The following is a 17,216-nucleotide window of genomic DNA, read 5'->3' on the forward strand; positions in this document are numbered from 1 at the left end:
CATAGTAATGTGTTATAACCCACTAAATAAAATAAGAATGCAAGAATCCATTTTGACACAAATAAATAATTACATGAAAGAGGTAGAAAAGAAAGTTCTTAATTAGAGTAAAATGTCAGCTAATAAATATAGAAGGAATGGCAGGGTTAGAAAATATCCATTGTCCAGCAACCCTTATGACTGATTTAGGTAAGAATCATCAAGGGATTCTAAAGCTAATAGATAAAATTCTGAAGAAAAACAGGATATTTACATAGTCTCAAAGTATTCCTGTACAAATTACCAATTAATTACAAAGGTAAAAATTGTAACTTTAATGTGGAGACACCTGAGAGACTCAAACCTAATCATGTAACCAAAGTCAACATTAGCCAAAATGGGACAAACCAACATCTTGTGCACCTCCTATCTTGCCCTGAGAAGGACACAACATTATTTATGTGATTTTTTTTGATCAAAAATGAATAACCTGAGTCTAATCAGGAGAAAACATCAGAGAAACCATGGTAACCACTAAACATTCAAAAAATGAAAGAAGATAATCAAAACTGTAGGCTACAGAAACATAACTAATTACCAAAAAATTCAGTAATGGGTGAACTGAAGAACAAAAACTTATAAAGGATATAGAAAACAAGTAGAAAACTAGCAGAAACCATTATTAATTAATTTTACTATAAATTACTTCCAATTAAAAGCCAGATATTGGCAGAAGGTATTTTTTAAAAAGTTCCATCTATATGCTGTCTATAAAAATTCACTTTGGATACAGAGGTACAAAGAGGTTTACAGTAAAAGGATGAAAAAATATATTCCATGCAAATATCAAAGGACAGCTGAGGTGGCTATATTACTAGACAAACTAGATCTTACATTAAAATGGTTCTATGAAACAAGAACATTAAATACTGAAAAGAATTTAATCCAACAAGATGACACAATTATAAGCATATATACAAACAAAAGGGCAGGATTAAGGGAGAAATTAATAGTTCTATGATAATAATTGGAGACTTTACTGTCTCACTTTCCATAATAAATAGAACAACCAGAGACAAGATCAATAAGAGAGTACTTGAGGAACACTACAATCCAATTAGACCTAACAAACAAAGGTCGAATGCTTCACCCAACAATAGTGGATTCTGCACTCTCCGTAAGTGCACAGAGAACACTGTCCAGGGTACAACATCTGTTAGGCCACAAAACAAGTCTTAAATTTTGAAAGACTGAAATCAAAGTTTTTTCTAATCATAATGGAACACAACTGGAAATCAGTTACAGAAGAAAAATGTGGAGACTAAAATATATGCTCTTAAACAACCAATGGTCAAAGAAGAAATCACAAGGGAAATTAGAAAGTACTTTGAGACATATGAAAATAAAAACAATATACAAATCCTATGGAATGCAGTGAAAGCAGTGCATTAAAAAAAGATCTCAAATTAAAAAATAAACCCCTCAAATCAATAACTGATTATATACCTCAAGGAAATAGAAAAAGAAGAGAAAACTGAACCAAAGCTAGCAGAAGGTAGGAAATAAAGATTAGAGAGGAGATAAATGAAATGAGAATAGGAAAAGAAGAGACTATAGAAAATCAACAAAACTAAAACTTGGTTCTTTAAAACGTCAGCAAAATTGACAAATCTTTAGCTGAGTGACTGAGAAGGGGAGAGGTACACCTTGAGGCTTTTGTTCTCTAACTCTCCTGCCTCAGTTAAAACAAGAATAAAATCATTTCCTCATGCCTCAACCTACTTGATTTTAGTAACTTAGCAGCTTGACTCTAGTACTCAACAAACTAGCAGCAGAGGGAAACTTCCTCAATATGAGAAAGCCACATAGGAAAAACCCACAGCTAACACTCTCGGTAGTGAAGGACTGAAAGCTTTTCCACTAAAATCAGGAACAAGAAAAGGATGCTCATTTTTGCCAATTCTATTCAACATAGCACTAGAAGTCCTAGCCAGAGCAACTAGGCAAGAAAAAAAAGGCATCCAAATTAGAAAGGAATAAATTTATCCCTGTTCAAAGATAATGTAATCTTATAGGTAGAGAAAATCCTGATGATTCTACACACTCAAAATAAACTGTTAGAACTAATAACTACAGGAAGATAGCAAGATATAAAGCAACACACAAAAATCAGTTGCGTTCTATACACTAGCAACGAACAATCTGAAATAGAAATTTACAAAACAATTCTACTTACGATAGCAGTAAAAAAAACAAAATAACTTAGGAATTAACTTAAGGTGAAAGATTTGTACACTGAAAACTATCAAACATTTCTTAAAGAAATAAAAAATGGGAAGGACATCTTATGGAACTTGCATTTGTTGCTGAGTTTTAGGAGTTCTCTATATACTCTGGATAACCATCCCAGAGCAGATAGACGATTTGCAATACTTTGTTTTACTCTGTGAGTTGCCTTTTACTGTGTTGATGGTGGCCTTCGAGGCAAAAAAGTTTTTTATCTTTGTAAGTCCAACATATCTGCTTTTGTCTTTTATTACCTGTGCCTTTGCTGTTGTATCTAAGTAATTATTGCCAAATAATTTCCTCTGTGTTTTCTTCTAAATTTTATCACTCACATTTAGGTCTTTGATCTATTTTTAGTTAATTTTTGTATATGGTGTTAGATAAGGGACAAACTTCAAACTTCTTTTGCAGGTAAATTTAATGTTATATATATTTTACAACAATGAAAAATTAAGTTTTGAAACATTTAATACCCTTTCATGATAAAAATACCCAGTAAACTAGGAATAGCAAGAAACTTCCTCAACATGATAACAGTTATATATGAAAAATCCGCAGGTAACATCATACTCAATGGTTAAAGACAAAGTTTTTTCACTAACATCAGGAACAAGACAGGGATGCCGACTTTCACCATTTCTATTAATGTTTTCATTTTTGTTGGGTAGATTGATTATCTCTAACCTTTATGTGGAATCTCTTTTAACCAATCCCTTGGCTTTTTCTCTCTCAGCTTCCACATTACTCCTCTTTTTAAGTTTTCCTCTTGGTTTTATTTATTTATTTTTTAAAAAATATTTTTATTTATTTATTTTCAGAGAAGATAAGGGAGAGTGAAAGAGAGGGAGAGACACATCAGGTTGCCTCCTGTACTCCTCCAAATGGGGACCTGGTCCACAACCCAGGCATGTGCCCTGACAGGGGACCGGACAAGGGCCCTTCTGGCTTGCAGGCTGGTGGTGCTCAATCCACTGAGTCACAGCAGCCAGGGCTGCTTTTCTTTTTTTTTAACTTTAACAAGGCTTATTGGTTTTCCTTGATTGCCTCTGGCCCAGCTTTGGAAGGGCTCTCTGCATCTGTCTGGCCTTGTTTCCAGGCTACTCTGCCTTTTAAATCCCTTTTTTGCTTCTTCAGCTTTTGGGCCTCCTGAAAAACCCAAATACACAGAGCCTTCTTGTTTCTTCTTGTTTACCCAGCAGCAGTGGCTTTTTGGTAATAGGGAAAGGCGTGCTTAATCCCCAGCTCTTTGCAGGTCTTCTCAGAGACTTTGTAGTTGGTCTTAAGGAGGTTTTTGGTCATCTTTTTCCTCTGGTCAAGGCTAATCACAAGACAGTGCTTATGAAGAACATATGCAGAAATCTCAAAAGGACAAAACCCACAAACGCTAACTGCCTTCTTTTATTGTCACTTTGATAAGTCTCTTGTGATTTAGATCCATCCTTCTCTTCCAGGTACAGAGAAGGACACACCTTTATAAATGGAGATATCCTTTATAAATGTATATTTCTCTTATAAAAGGGTAACTTCTAGTTTTCAGAGCATCTCTTGAGTCTACTTATGCCAAAGAGGTATATTTTGGGGTGAAATATTCTGCTACCCTTCAGTGATTAGGAAGAATTTGAGGAACTGGTCAATATCATTTGGCAAATAATGATCACAGTTGGTCAGAAGTATGTGTGTGGTGGGGGGTGTGGGCAAGAACCTTTACTGTGGTTTCCATGAAAGGAAGTGGCAAGGCAGGAGAGACAGGTTTAGGATCGGCCACACAGAATAATTTCAACGAGCCCTGGGGCACAGGGGTTGTCCCAGGCGTCAGATACCTGCTCCTGGGGTGGCTGGTGTCCTGGGGTTATGAGCACCCAAGAAAGGAGTGGCTGGGGGTGTGAGCTCTGGGTTCCTTTGTTTGCATTTGAAAGCAAGTTGTTCACTATCCTTAGGAACTGGTAACTCTGGGGGGTGGAGAAGGCAGTCTCTCCAGAGTGTCAGCAAGACCCCAGATGTCAAAGCCCCAGAATCCCAGCATTTGGCAACGCTGGGATTCCAACACAGGACTATCTCCCAGACAAAGTCCTTCCTCCCTCCCTCCCTTCCTTTAATTTTTTTTCCCCTTCTTTCTTTCCTTCCATCTTTTTCTCTTTGTTTCTCCTTTCTTTCTCATATTGTGACTGCATTTTATGCCAAATGTGGCATCCAGGTGACAAATAGAGTGAAGAAACAAAATGGAGTTGCTCTAGTCAAGCTGCTAAATTACTAAAATCATGTAGGTTGAGGCATGAGGAAATGATTCCATCCTTGTTTTAACTGAGGCAGTTAAGTTAGAAAAGGGAACAAAGCCCTCAAGTTCTACCCCTCCCCTTCTCCATCTTAGCTAGAACATCACAGACACAACCTTCACTGACCACCTGTTCCCCTGCTTTTTCCTCCCCAGCTTCCTGAATCGAGAGGACTTCCCCTAAATTGGTATCTGCAGAGAAGGGACAAGGATGAGGGGAGCAGGCAGACACCCCACCAGCGTCAGAAGCAGAGGACTGCCCTTATCTTCTCTAGACCATGTTTCATAAAAACTTTCCACCCATACCCCATCAGCAAGCCTCATTCTCCAAGGTTGTCTGCTCTCACTTAAGTGCGTACCATGGCTTTAATAAATTTACTGTGCTTTGTTAAATCTGTCATGCTCATGCTCTTGAATTCCTTCTTGTTCTGTGACAAGGACCTGGGTCAGTTGAGGCCTCCCTTGGCTTCCCTGGGTGTCCCTTGGCACCCTAACTAGCCTGGGAACTTAAAATTTTGAGCTTCCCAGTTAATGCCTGGATATACATCAAACCTTTACATAACCCTCTGATTACCCCCTTGACTAAGGAAAGAATATTCATGTATCTAGACTATCTGGCATCCATTACGCAGACCACCGGTCATCTACAGAATTTCCATCTCAAGCCAGAGACTAAGAATGCAGGACTGATTCTTCGTAAGAATGTACCTTTTTGTTATAAAAACTTTTAGTTTTTCTTTCTTTTGCAAAACACTTTGGGTATTGCCTCATTGTGTATCCCATTTGCAAATGCAAAGGCCCTTGAATAAACCTTTATTCTTAACCAAAGGCTCCAGACTCTTTTTGAGTTCCTTTGATACAGGATACAGAGGCAGCTGCTGTTTCCAACTATTAAAAGAGAAAACCGCAGGCCCAGTATGTCATTTGTCCTAAATGCCCATGTTACCAAACTAGATTTAATGCCTGCTTGATGTAACTGCAGTATCAACCTCTCCTAGAAACAATTAACCCGTCTGAAATTTTCTGGTCCAGCACCAGTAAGATCTCTCACATCGGCCCTCCCCATCCCTCTTAGAAAGAAGAGGGAATCTTACAACTCTTCCCATTTTCTTCCCCCAAAGAAAAGGTGTCCAGGCCCCAAAATAATCCTTTCTTTTCTTTTGTTAATAGCTCCCCTGCTCCACCCTTCTTCCTATAAAATCCTTCTGTTTCATACAACCCCTCAGCACCCTTCTAGTCGCTAGCTGGATGGGATGCCGCCCTATCCATGAACCACTTAATAAAGCCAATTAGGTATTCAAATTTTACTCATTTGAATTTTGTTTTTTAACACAACATTCCTAAAATAGGAATTGCAAGAACTGGCTTGCATTTATGACTTGACCGTTACTTATTTAACTCCTAGGCTCACTTATGCTCAAGTATTAAAAAATGGCTTCTACATCAATGTCCTTTAATTTGAACACTCCAAAAATCCTAAGATCTGCCTACAGCCATACCCCACTGAACCACTGGATCACGTCTGATCTCTGAAGCTAAAATCCTAAGATCTCTGAAGGGATGTAATTCTTCATACCCTATGGGATGGCTACAATCTTCTGGGCCAAATACTCCTGTCCCAAAGCCTTTGTAGCCTGGCGCCCTTATTCGACATTATTACAACGGCCCAGGGGTGGGCAGTCATGCTATTGTGAGTCGGATCCCAGAAGCAAGGACAGAGGAGTAGACAGAGAAACGCCGGCTTCTCCGCCGGCACCCGAATCTCCAGGTCAGCGTTCCAGGCCGCCACCTCCCCACTGCCCTCCGGTATGACTGGTGCTGTCTATCATTAATGCCTAGCCTGAACCTTGCTCCACCCAGCACAGATTCCAGGGGAACTAGCAAGGACAGCCTCCCACCGAAGAGTCCAAGGCTCCGGAAGTGACGTTGTGCGTGCGTGCGTGACGTGCGCTCACGGCGCCAGGGGCGGGGCGTGAGAGAGGGTGGGCCGGCGTGAGGGCGGGTTGTGGACTGGCGGAGCTGGGACGAACTCTAACGACGGTGGGAGAGTGGCGGCCTCGACGCCGGTAGATCTGCGGACGAGGTAAGGAACTGACGGACGGGGACCGAGGACAGCCCTGCTCTCGGCTCCGGGCAGTGGGTGGCGGCGCCGACCAGGCGGGGGCTGCTGGGTCATTCGCCCGTGCCGTCCACCCGGCCGGATCCGTTTCGCTTCGGAGCCTCCTGTCGTTCTCCGTCCCATCCCGGGCCGGGCAGCGCGGCCCTGGCCGGTCCCCTTAACCCTGTTAGTGCTCAGCCGGCCGGTGTCAGGCTCACGTCGCCAAGTTCTCCATGGCCCAGCCCAACTCCGACAGACAGACGCTTATCATTTCCTGGCCGCCTCCTCCCACCAGTTATCCCCTCGCGGGATGGCTTCCCTCCGTCCGGCTCCCTCCTCACTGTCGAGTCCGCAGTCAGAAAGGGCACCTGTAGTGGCGGCGGGTCAGGTCGTGCCCTGTGGCCCTCGGGCATTCTTTTGGACGAAAGCTCCGACCCGCAACGCAGTCTGGCGTTGGCAGGGAGCCGGGACTTTAGGAACCCGTGTCGTTCTTGGGGAGGCATACTCCTCGGAGTTGGAAGGGTTCAGACTTTCTTGGCGCGGAGACTTGAAGACTGGTCTTAACTTTCGCCCCGTGGTTGAGGACCTGGGGTTAGGAGCAGGAGGACCTGCTTCCAAACCATTTTGGAAGAGAGCAGAGGTGATGCCCTTTACGGAAGTTTAGTAGAGAGGGAGGGAGGGACTGAGCCGCTTTAGAGAGGAGGTCTTAGGCAGCTGGCGTCTCAGCGCTGGTGATCGAGCCCGGTGGTTGGGAATGTGTCAGTGGTCGCTGGTGGACTCTGTTGTCCTTGAGATTAGATGTGAAAACTTGCCAGTACGAGTTTACAGCATCACCTGGGGAGCTCGCTTGCTTGCTTGCTTCCTTCCTCCCCTCCTCTTTCTCTCTTTCTTTTTGTTTTTTGAGATTAAAGTAAAATAGTTGTACTTCTTTTTCCCTGTAAACCTAAAACTGCTTAAAGTCAATTAATTAAAATAGTTGTGTCAAGAAAGTTTGGCCAGAGGTGCAAAAGATTTGATTATATTATTAGTTCATTTAATAAATAATGTTAACTTTTAAGAGTTACTTGTTCTTATGCGGAATATTAAGGAGTGTTCAGGATTTGAATTTTTACTGACTTTCGAAGCAATCATGTTTCTTTTCTCTAGAAGTTAGCCAATTTAGGAGGGAGGTAAGGAGGGGCACAGGAAGGGAAGGGGGGAGAAAGAGAGCAAAAATACTTTGAACACAAGGTGATAAATAGTGTGAGCTAAGTTAGAGCACTTTAAGTAGCCCCCCTCACCCCGAGAGACTGTGGGGTGTGAGGGTGAAGAAAGGGTGTCAGGGAACACCGTTCTGGAAGTATCATGAAGAATGAGTAATATTCAAACTAATAAAGTGGCATGGGAACTTTAGGGGTAGGTGGCAATGTGGGGGTGGGGCAACTAATGGAGAAGAGGCCAATAACTATTTGGAGATGGTTTCTGAAAAGTGAGAAAGTGCAGGGCAGAGAGTGGTGTCAGATAGGGGCAGAGATTCTGGAGCTTGGTTCTTTATCTAGATGATGCCAGAACAAAGGGAGGGTTTTAGGGAGGGTGTTGTGTAGTTAAAAAGAAATTTCATGTAGATCTTAACATACAGGCTGCCATGTGGCTGGTGAGGATTGTGCCCAATAGTGTTTGCTATGTGCTATCTTGTATTTTAATCTTTTCTCCTCATTAAGTGTTTGAATTAAATTGTATATTCATTTACTAATTGATTGCTTATGTGTGAGTGACTGACCCTTCTAATTTTTAAGCTTCTATAAACAGGAATTCTGTTCCGCTTTTACCTCTTTGCATTCTAAATCCAAATTGGGCATTATCAAATGTTAAAAGAGTACCTCTTGACTTGATGAGAATTCATTGATTTCTGATGTTATTTTTCAGTGGAAAAAAATACAATCAGTACTTAACTCATTTTAATACCTACATACGGAAGAACTAAGAACTATGTGATTTACTGTGTCAGTCTCTGGCTAGAGACATAGACTTTCAGTCTTGACAGTGTGAGTTTGATTTTTGGTACATGTGTTTTTATTGGTTGCAGGGTAAACATCTTCAGCAGAGATGACCCATCCTTAAAATGTAGGCAATACCTGCGTAATATAACACCTATCTGTTCTGTGATTTAGAATAGAAATGCTATTAAGTGGCTTCTTAACCCATAAAGAATGATAATCACACTAAAAAGAAGTTTCACAATAGAGGCTAAACATTTTGAAAGTTTTATTAAATGCCCATTTCTTTCATAAAGCATTGTAGAAACATGTTTCATATGTCTGAAATCCCCTGATATAGTAAGCTAGACTATTATTGAATTAAACACTTAGGAATAAACACTTAATGTTATGTAACTCATATTTTACCTGTTTGATATTTGGGTAAGGCTAAAATGCTTCAAGAAAAGACTGTGCATTTATCGTGCTGCTTTCAAATTACCCAGTGAGATTCCTGTTTTTCATGAAGTTGCTGTCCAGACAGAAAGTGTAATTTTTATCATATAATAGGACATTTTTTTCATGTTTCTGTTAGCTGAAGAACTGTAATTATAATTGATTAATTAGATATATACGAAGTTAAAAGTCAGAAGTTTTGGTCAGAATGACAACTGTGAGTTCATGAATGAGTAAGTATTTATGCACTAAGAGAGTCCTAACCTTTTTATTTTCATTACATAATAGCAAGGAGATCGCTGACATGTCTGAAGCTGGCATGTTGCAAGAGCCTTGAGGGCCCTAAATTCTGTGCTGTCTCATGTTAAGGAATGGTTGGCGGCATTCCCTATGCTAGGCACAGGGCAACTCAGAAGGAGTTGAACAGAAATCCTATCTTATGAATCATTTTTGAAGCAAGTCTAGTCAGTTCGCATTCAGAATAAATAATTTTAAGTACATTTATGGTGATTTGGTCTTTATCTTAAATTAAAAAAATGAGTTTAGGAGATTTTTACACTGGGATATATTTATAATTTTCGGTGTGCCCCAAAGTTAAAAATACAGGTACATAATGAAAGGGTTTTATTTTTGTATTTTCTCTGTTGTTAGAATTTCCTAATTCTAGTTAGAATACTTGCTAAAGCTTTTTTCTTTCTTTTGGAGCACAAAAAAGATAATGCTTTTAGAAATTGAGCTTATAAAATGTTTGTCAATGAAAGAAAATATTTTATTGTGCTATAACATTTTTTAATTGGAACATACCATTTACTTATATCACCTGTTGTTCCAGAAAGGATTCATAATGACTTAAAGATACATGCAGCATATTGTTGGTAACATACAGAAATAAGGGGTGATTAATTCAGGACTGAGGGAAAAAACTTAAGATAGAAACAGGAATAAGATCTGTACACACAGTACAAGGGCTGAAATCATAAGTATTTGTTAGAGGATCACAAATTTGACTCTGCCTTTTAGTAGCCAGTTCAGAGAGAAGTACAGGGCGAGACAAAAGTGGGTTTACAGATGTGAGTATGCGAAGCAGAGTTTATTCTTGTATTACTATTTACTAATTATTGTATTATTTTCCATACAAACAACTGTAAACCTGTTTTTGCCCCACCCTGTATAATCAGTTACGGTTCAGTGAACATATGAGAAAAAACCAATTTCTTCCTTAGGAGTCCCAAAGACTCCTTGTATTGAGAAACTTAGATATATCCTTAAGTAAATACATCATGTATTTATGTCAAAGGACTGTGCTGTGTTTTACTTCGCTTTTTGGTAAAATTCTTCATTGTCTCCTTGTGTAGGTTGATGACAAAACATCAAACCATAATTCAATAAAAGCAGTTCCAGTGCTGGCAAATAATATGATCTAAGTACTTAGAACTCTAGACTGATTTACTGGTAATTTAAGGATCTGTTTTAGATTATCTAGATAAGTAGATGGAGATTGCACGTTCTTCAGGTTACCTTCCATAAATATCTTGTTTCTCAGTGGAGCTTTTGTTAAGAATTTATCAGCAGTGGGGTTTGAGTTTGTGCTTCCTGACAAGTTTTTTGAGTACATCTACTTTTTATATTGTTGGTTAATTACAGAGCCATATTTTTAGCAAGTATGCTTTATCAGGGTGGGGGGGGGGGCAGTATGAAGATGGAGGAGTCTGACCAGGACAGATATTTAAATGAAAGTCAGTCAGCCTCCACACAAAATGGGCCGAGGGGAATACCAAATTGCAGACCTAAGATTAATTTCTGGAAGTATGTTTGGGGTGTTAGCTTGGCACAGACAGCATTGGCTTGAAAAGTTGAGGCATATAATTTATTTTTAAGACAGTAACAGCCCTGGCTGAGTGTCTCAGTTGGTTAGAGCATTATCCCCGACACACCAGTGTTGTGGGCTCCATCCCAGGTCACGGCACATGGAAGAGTCATCCAATGAATGCATAAATAAGTCAAATGACAAATTGATGCTTCTCTCTCTCTCTCTCTCTCTCTCTCTCTCTCTCTCTCTCAACTTCCTCTCTCAAAAAATCAATTAAAGGAAAAAGAAGGAAACAGATCCTTTTATCTTAGATGGAGTGTCCATAGGCTAAAATGTTGCCCTTTCCAGTAATAGTTCAAATTTATCAAGTGCTATCTTGGGCCAGGCACTCTGCTAATAATAAGCTCTTTACATGCTTTATCTTGCTGTCCTCTCCCCTCCTTTCTTCTTGAAAGAAAAATATAAACAAATGCCGTTCATAGCAGTAACTTGTTCGAGGTCACACAGAAGGTGATAGAGATTTGAACTCAGGTAGTCTGACTGACTGAGTGGTCTGCACATAACTTTACACTGCCTGAGGTGGATTAGACTGCGCCTTCAAGATGAGATGGACCCATACAGTTAGTAGAAAGAAACACATTGGCAAATATCAGAACCCACCATTACAACAGGTCCTTGAATGGTTATGGATCTTTCCATCCAGAAAATGGGCTGGGAGCTACAAGTTCAGGGCATTTGGCCATGGTTTGTAAAGCTGAAGAAAAAAAAAAAAAAATACAGATCGTAGGCATCCATCAGGACTGGAGAAGTGGGAATATTATTTTATGTATTTGTACCTAAAATGCATATATTTTTTCTATTTGCTATAAATTTGTCTCATGAGATTATGAAGTCCACAATGGTATTTATAGTGTGCCTGGAAAAAGAGGTTTTTATTTATATATCAGAGTAAAATTTTAGCTGGTGATCTCACTATTATGATTAGGATGAATTTGGGTTATACTTTTGTGGTGGCATTACTAGGTGTATGTGTTTTATTCTGTGTCTGGAATACTGTTGCATTAGAGTTGTATAGATAAGTAAGCCATTATTTATTGTGAGTTTTCTTATGAGATTATTCCAGGTAATTCCAAATCATTTTATTTTGAAGTATTAGAGTTTCTACAGAGAGTAGAGAACACCCTTATTTATCCTTAATCCTTAATCAGTAAATAGTGGGTAGAACTGTCCTTGCCTAAATATAGTTATGTAACACAGTGGCTTCTTAATTGCATTTCCATACAGCTTTTGACATTGTTTTTAAAATGTGTTCCTGAAAAATGAGTTGGACTAATGTCCAAAGTTTCGAACAGGATATTATAAGAAGATGCAAATTAAAAAATATGAAAACAAAATAAAAACTGTTGGCTGATGAAATAGAGTGTCTAAAGCCCATTTTATTTGTGTCTCAGGAAGTAATAGGCTTGGTTTCTGTTTAGCAGATTAGATTATTTTTTAGTTGTATAAATTTATTAGCCATTGCAGTTGGGGTAGTAGTGTGATAAATGTATAGATTTTGTGTAGGGTTTCAAGTGTTACAAAGTCATGAACAGACACATCTTAAATAACATTTATGAGAAATACTCAGGTGGCAGTGTTTTCATACATATATGCTAACTGCTGATGCTTCTGCAGAACATCATTATATGTTATCTGCTCCAGGAAATAGAATGTCTGATGGTAGAGACAGTATTGAAATTTAGAATTTAAGTCCTTTGACTATCGGCTCTATTAAATAGACACAACTTTCTCCTAAGGGTTTACTTTTGTTCTTGGACATGTTTGAGAACAAATTATAGGCAGAAGGTTTTTGTTACCCATGAGAATTTGTAGGCTGTTTCCTTAAAGAAGAATTTTTGCCTTTTCAGTACTTTGGCCTATTAATTGAGTAAATGAATTACATATATTTATGTAAAGAATCACAACTTTTTTCTTACTTATATAAAAATAAAGTAGTGCTTGAGAAAAAAGTTGATTCTATTGAATTTTACAGTTCTTAAGATGCTAACAGAAAAACTGATCAGGCGGTTGGATTTTCTACTGCTACCTTCATTGGGCTCTCAAGAGTGTATAAGGGACAAAAGTGAAAGAAACCTGTCTGTGCAGGTACTTTGTCAGTCTTCTGCCTAAATCATTTAATAAATTTAGAAAACATCTGCTGAGTACTCACACTGTTCCTGGCACTGTGCTATGTGTCTACATGGAGTGGACACGTAAGCAAGTGTTTATGAGAAATAATCACATGGCATTGTTTTCATACCTATATGCTAACTGCTGTAAGTAAGTAGAATGTAAGTGTTATAATAGCTGTATTTATAAAATACTGTAGGAGCCAGAGAGAGAGAATTATTCTGTCAGGGGGAAAAGGGGAATCAGAAGTTATTTGAACAAGGTGGGATTTGAAGATGGACCAACAGAAGGGGATTCTAGGTTTGTTCATAAATTAGTCAACCATGTAGGTAATTTATTATGTAAAGCAGGTTGCTCTTGAGAGTCAAAAGGGTTCCAGAAAAATAGGCTTAACTCAGGACTATTCTCACTAACTGGGATATATGATTACCCTATTGGTAAAGAGCAGGTGATGCTGTGAACCCACAGTTCTTTTTCAACTTGTGGAAAACGCATTTAATTATTTATAGCATTTACAGCAATTCTTATTGGATGGTTTATTCGTTTCCCAGGGATGCTGTAACAGATTACCACAATCTGGATGGTTTAAAACAACAGAAATTTATTCTTTCAGAATTTATTAGTTCTGGAGGCTGGAAGTCTGAAATCAAGGTGATTGCCCGCAGTCCTTGGAGTTCCTCGGTTTGCAGCTGCATCACGTGTCCTCTGTGTGTGTCTCTCTCAGGGCCTTGTCGCAGGCAATCCCAGCCATTGGATTTAGGGCCCACCCTAATTTAGTATGACCTCATTTTAACTAATTACATCTGCAAAGATCCTGTTTCCAAATCAGGTCACATTCACAGTATTGGGGTTCAGTCTGTCTTTTTGGGGGGGACACAATTCTACCTACAACAAATGGGATTATCAGCTTCTGAAAGTTTATGCAGTTTATTTGGATTAAATTTTTGTCACAAGGAACTTCTCAAATGCTTAAAACGTAATACAAATATTTATTTGAGCTTTCTAACAAATCTGAATATTTCAACCCAGGCAATTGCTTTTTCTTTTCCCTGTCTGAGAGATGTTTGTGTCATTTTGCCCAGCCACAGCAATTGGCTAAGGGTGAAAAAGCTGCAGCTAAACTAAAAACTAAGATGTAGTACTTTGGGGGGGGAAAAAAACCCCAAACCAACTTTAATTGTTGAAGCCACTTTATATATTGCAGTTTTTGTTATTTTAAGTGGAGTTACAAGATAATTTTTGGTCACTTACCAAATCGAACAGTTGGGGAATTGGCAGTGTTTTTGTGGAGGAAGAGTGGAGCATAGTTGAAGTTGACGGTTACTTTGCATGTAATTTTGAGTTATTAGCCTGGAGACTGGCATGCTCAAATTAAAGTTGTATTTTCATTTAACTCGAAGAGGGTATGAGTTAGTACAATAGAAGATTGTCGTCTAGAACTCATTCCTTAAGAATGCTGCTCTGCTGGCTCTGCTCATTCCAGCAGCATAAACTGCATTCTATTCTAGGGGTTTGATTATCATTTGCAATTATTTGGGCAGCCTAGTGTTTGGATAATTTGTTTTGTTAAATTAAACATTGGAACTCTGCCATTGATTCTCTGTGTGACATTCACATTCATTTTTGAAGCAATGTATTAAATGATAATGAAAGTTGGTGAAACTCGGGTATAGATTTGAAATACTAAGTCTTTGATTCAGACTATTGTGTCTTCATAACATAAAGTCAAGGACTAAAAGATAATGTAAAAAAGAGTACCTATAAAAAGAAAAAAAGGATGATGTAGAAAAATGAGCAAAGAACATGAACAGTTAAATTCCTCAAGGAAAATATAGCAATGGCTAATAAATATCTATAAAGATGGTTAACCTTTTTAAGGAAATGCATATTAAAACAGGAAGTGATTGATTATTATTATTTTTGCCTTTGAGATTGGCAAACATTAAAGGTTAATAATATAGTGTTTGAGTTTGTGGGAAAGTAATTCAGTCATACATTGTAGGTGGGAATGTACATAGGTACAATCTTTTTGTAAGGCTAATTTGGTAGTATGTATCAAAATTTAAAATGTACAGACCCTTTGACATTCCATTTTTGTTTCTAGGAATTTATTCCCATTATGTGAATGGTCTGCTCATATCCTTATCCTTCATTCACAGATTTAGAAATCCTTTCTGAGTGTGATAAAATACTTCATTGTCCTATTTACTTCACTGTCCTATTGCCTTTCCATTTTGGTTTTAAGTGGGGCTTTTAAAAAACTGGACAGAAGTTTCAATTTATGTGTTGAAATATGTTTTCTTTTTACTTTCTCCTGTAGCTTGTAAGCTTAGATAGCCCTCTCCTCTTCAGAAGTTTCATAAATACTTGATTTTAGTTCTTTCTATTTTTTCATTTGTCCTTAAAAACTTTAACCTTTTAAGATACCTGCAGTTAATTTTTGGGACTACCAGATTGCAGACCAGTTATTACAACACTTTATTGAAAATTCTTCTCCCACTTCCTCTAATATCAAATTATTTCATAGATTAGCATTTATTTTTGGGTCAGTTTGTTCTGTGTGATTTGCTGGTTTTGTTGCAAAGTTCATAGTATTTTAACTACAGTAGTTTGAAGAAAATTTAAATCAATAAGTTAAATTAATTTAGAAACTAAAAAATCTTGCCTTTTTATTATTGCTGATGAACTGTGGAATAATTTTGTGAAGTTTAAAGAAGTCTTTTGGATTTCTGTTGTCATTTGCAGTAAACTTCCTTTCTCTTTAAGTGGGCAAATTTTGAAACATTTGTCATTTTTATATTTAATTTTCTAATACTGTGTCCAAGTGTTCAAACCTTCTTTACATCTCAATATTTCTGTGTAACTCACATAATTTTTTATTAAAATATTTTCTAGGTGTTTTAATACTATTTAATAAATAGTATTGTGAGTGAGATCTATCTTATATTTCCTAACTTGTTAGGCTATTATAAGAGTTCTGTAAATTTCATGTACATGTATTTTGCTTGTTTCTCAGTATATAAATATTTGTTGAATAGATGAATGAGTGATGAGTAGGGAAAACATTGCAAGAATGTAATGACTATTTCAGGGTAATGTTTTAATTTTCTTTCTCTTTGATAATCTATTTGTATAGCTCAGATTTTTTTATAATAAACATTTTACTTTTTATAATTGGAAAAAAGCAAATTTAAGGGAAAACGTTTTCTTTTTTTTCTTTTTGCTGGGGGGCCTGGTATGGGGCTGGGACTCCTTCCTCCCAAGATAGCCCTCCCCCAAAATTTTATTTCTTAACCGAGGTCAAAGGATAGTTTATTATTTTGGTAGAGTTGATTGGATGTTTCCTGTAAATACTATGTGAGATGCCTAGAGGAATGCATGACATTGAACCCAAGAATAGGAAGGAAGCAGAACTATCCCAAGGAAGATAGTTGGGAGCTACTCAAATCCACAAGATTTCTTCCCCCCCCCCCCCCCGCCCTTTAATGAGATGAATCTGGTTTTCATGCAGAGCCTTAGGAACACACATAACTAGACTAGGCTTTGTATTCCTCTGGCCCTTTTTAGTGAACCTCAGTCCAGATTAAATCCTAGCCCTGGCACAGGAATCTCAACTGTCTCAGCAGTAGAGATCAGTTTTTTACTCTGTCCTCCCTAATATGAGTGGGCCAATTGAATTATGTATTCTCTTTGCCCAGGTTGCTCAGTAAAAGCCTTACTTCTTAGAATGCTGTGCTCAAACAGGAACTGGGTGTGGCTCCTCTGACCTGCTCACTGCAGTGGTGACTGCAGCTTGCCTCTGGATTGTGACCTCACTGAACAGGGATAGAGGTCTTTTCTGCCTAGAAAAGCCAGAATTGAGTCTCAGCATTGATCTCCCATGATTCTCCCTAACTGAAAAGAATATGCTGTCCTTATAGCTCCAATGCCTAATCTGGGTATGCTGACTGTACATGCTTTGCCCCACTGAAACAGAGGTCTCATCACTACTACATAGCCTTTGTAATCATGATGTGCGCTTTTGGTGGTTCACTTGCTTGCTCTGTTTTCCATTCTTAGAAATAGAAGTGATATAAGTGGTATGTTTAACTGTCTGATGTACATTGGTTCAATCTTAGGTGCTTTTATATTTAAAAAATTTTAAGTGGAATTTGAAAAAAACTTTAATTTGAAATTATAAATTAACAGGAA

General features: G+C 38.2%; 1 protein-coding gene across 1 annotated transcript in view; it reads left to right on the forward strand.

Annotated features, from left to right (window-relative positions):
• Positions 1-6,516: 6,516 nt before the first annotated feature.
• The window catches only part of RABGEF1 (RAB guanine nucleotide exchange factor 1), a 64,639-nt gene continuing 53,939 nt past the window's right edge, over positions 6,517-17,216 (forward strand). Inside the window, exon 1 of the mRNA XM_054589679.1 lies at positions 6,517-6,620. The gene's annotated coding sequence lies outside the window, so the exon portion shown is untranslated. The remainder of the gene's footprint in view (positions 6,621-17,216) is intronic.

This window comes from Pteronotus mesoamericanus, unplaced genomic scaffold, assembly GCF_021234165.1.
Source record: "Pteronotus mesoamericanus isolate MK-2021 breed Mesoamerican mustached bat unplaced genomic scaffold, CSHL_Meso_final scaffold_167, whole genome shotgun sequence".
Lineage (NCBI taxonomy): Eukaryota > Metazoa > Chordata > Mammalia > Chiroptera > Mormoopidae > Pteronotus > Pteronotus mesoamericanus.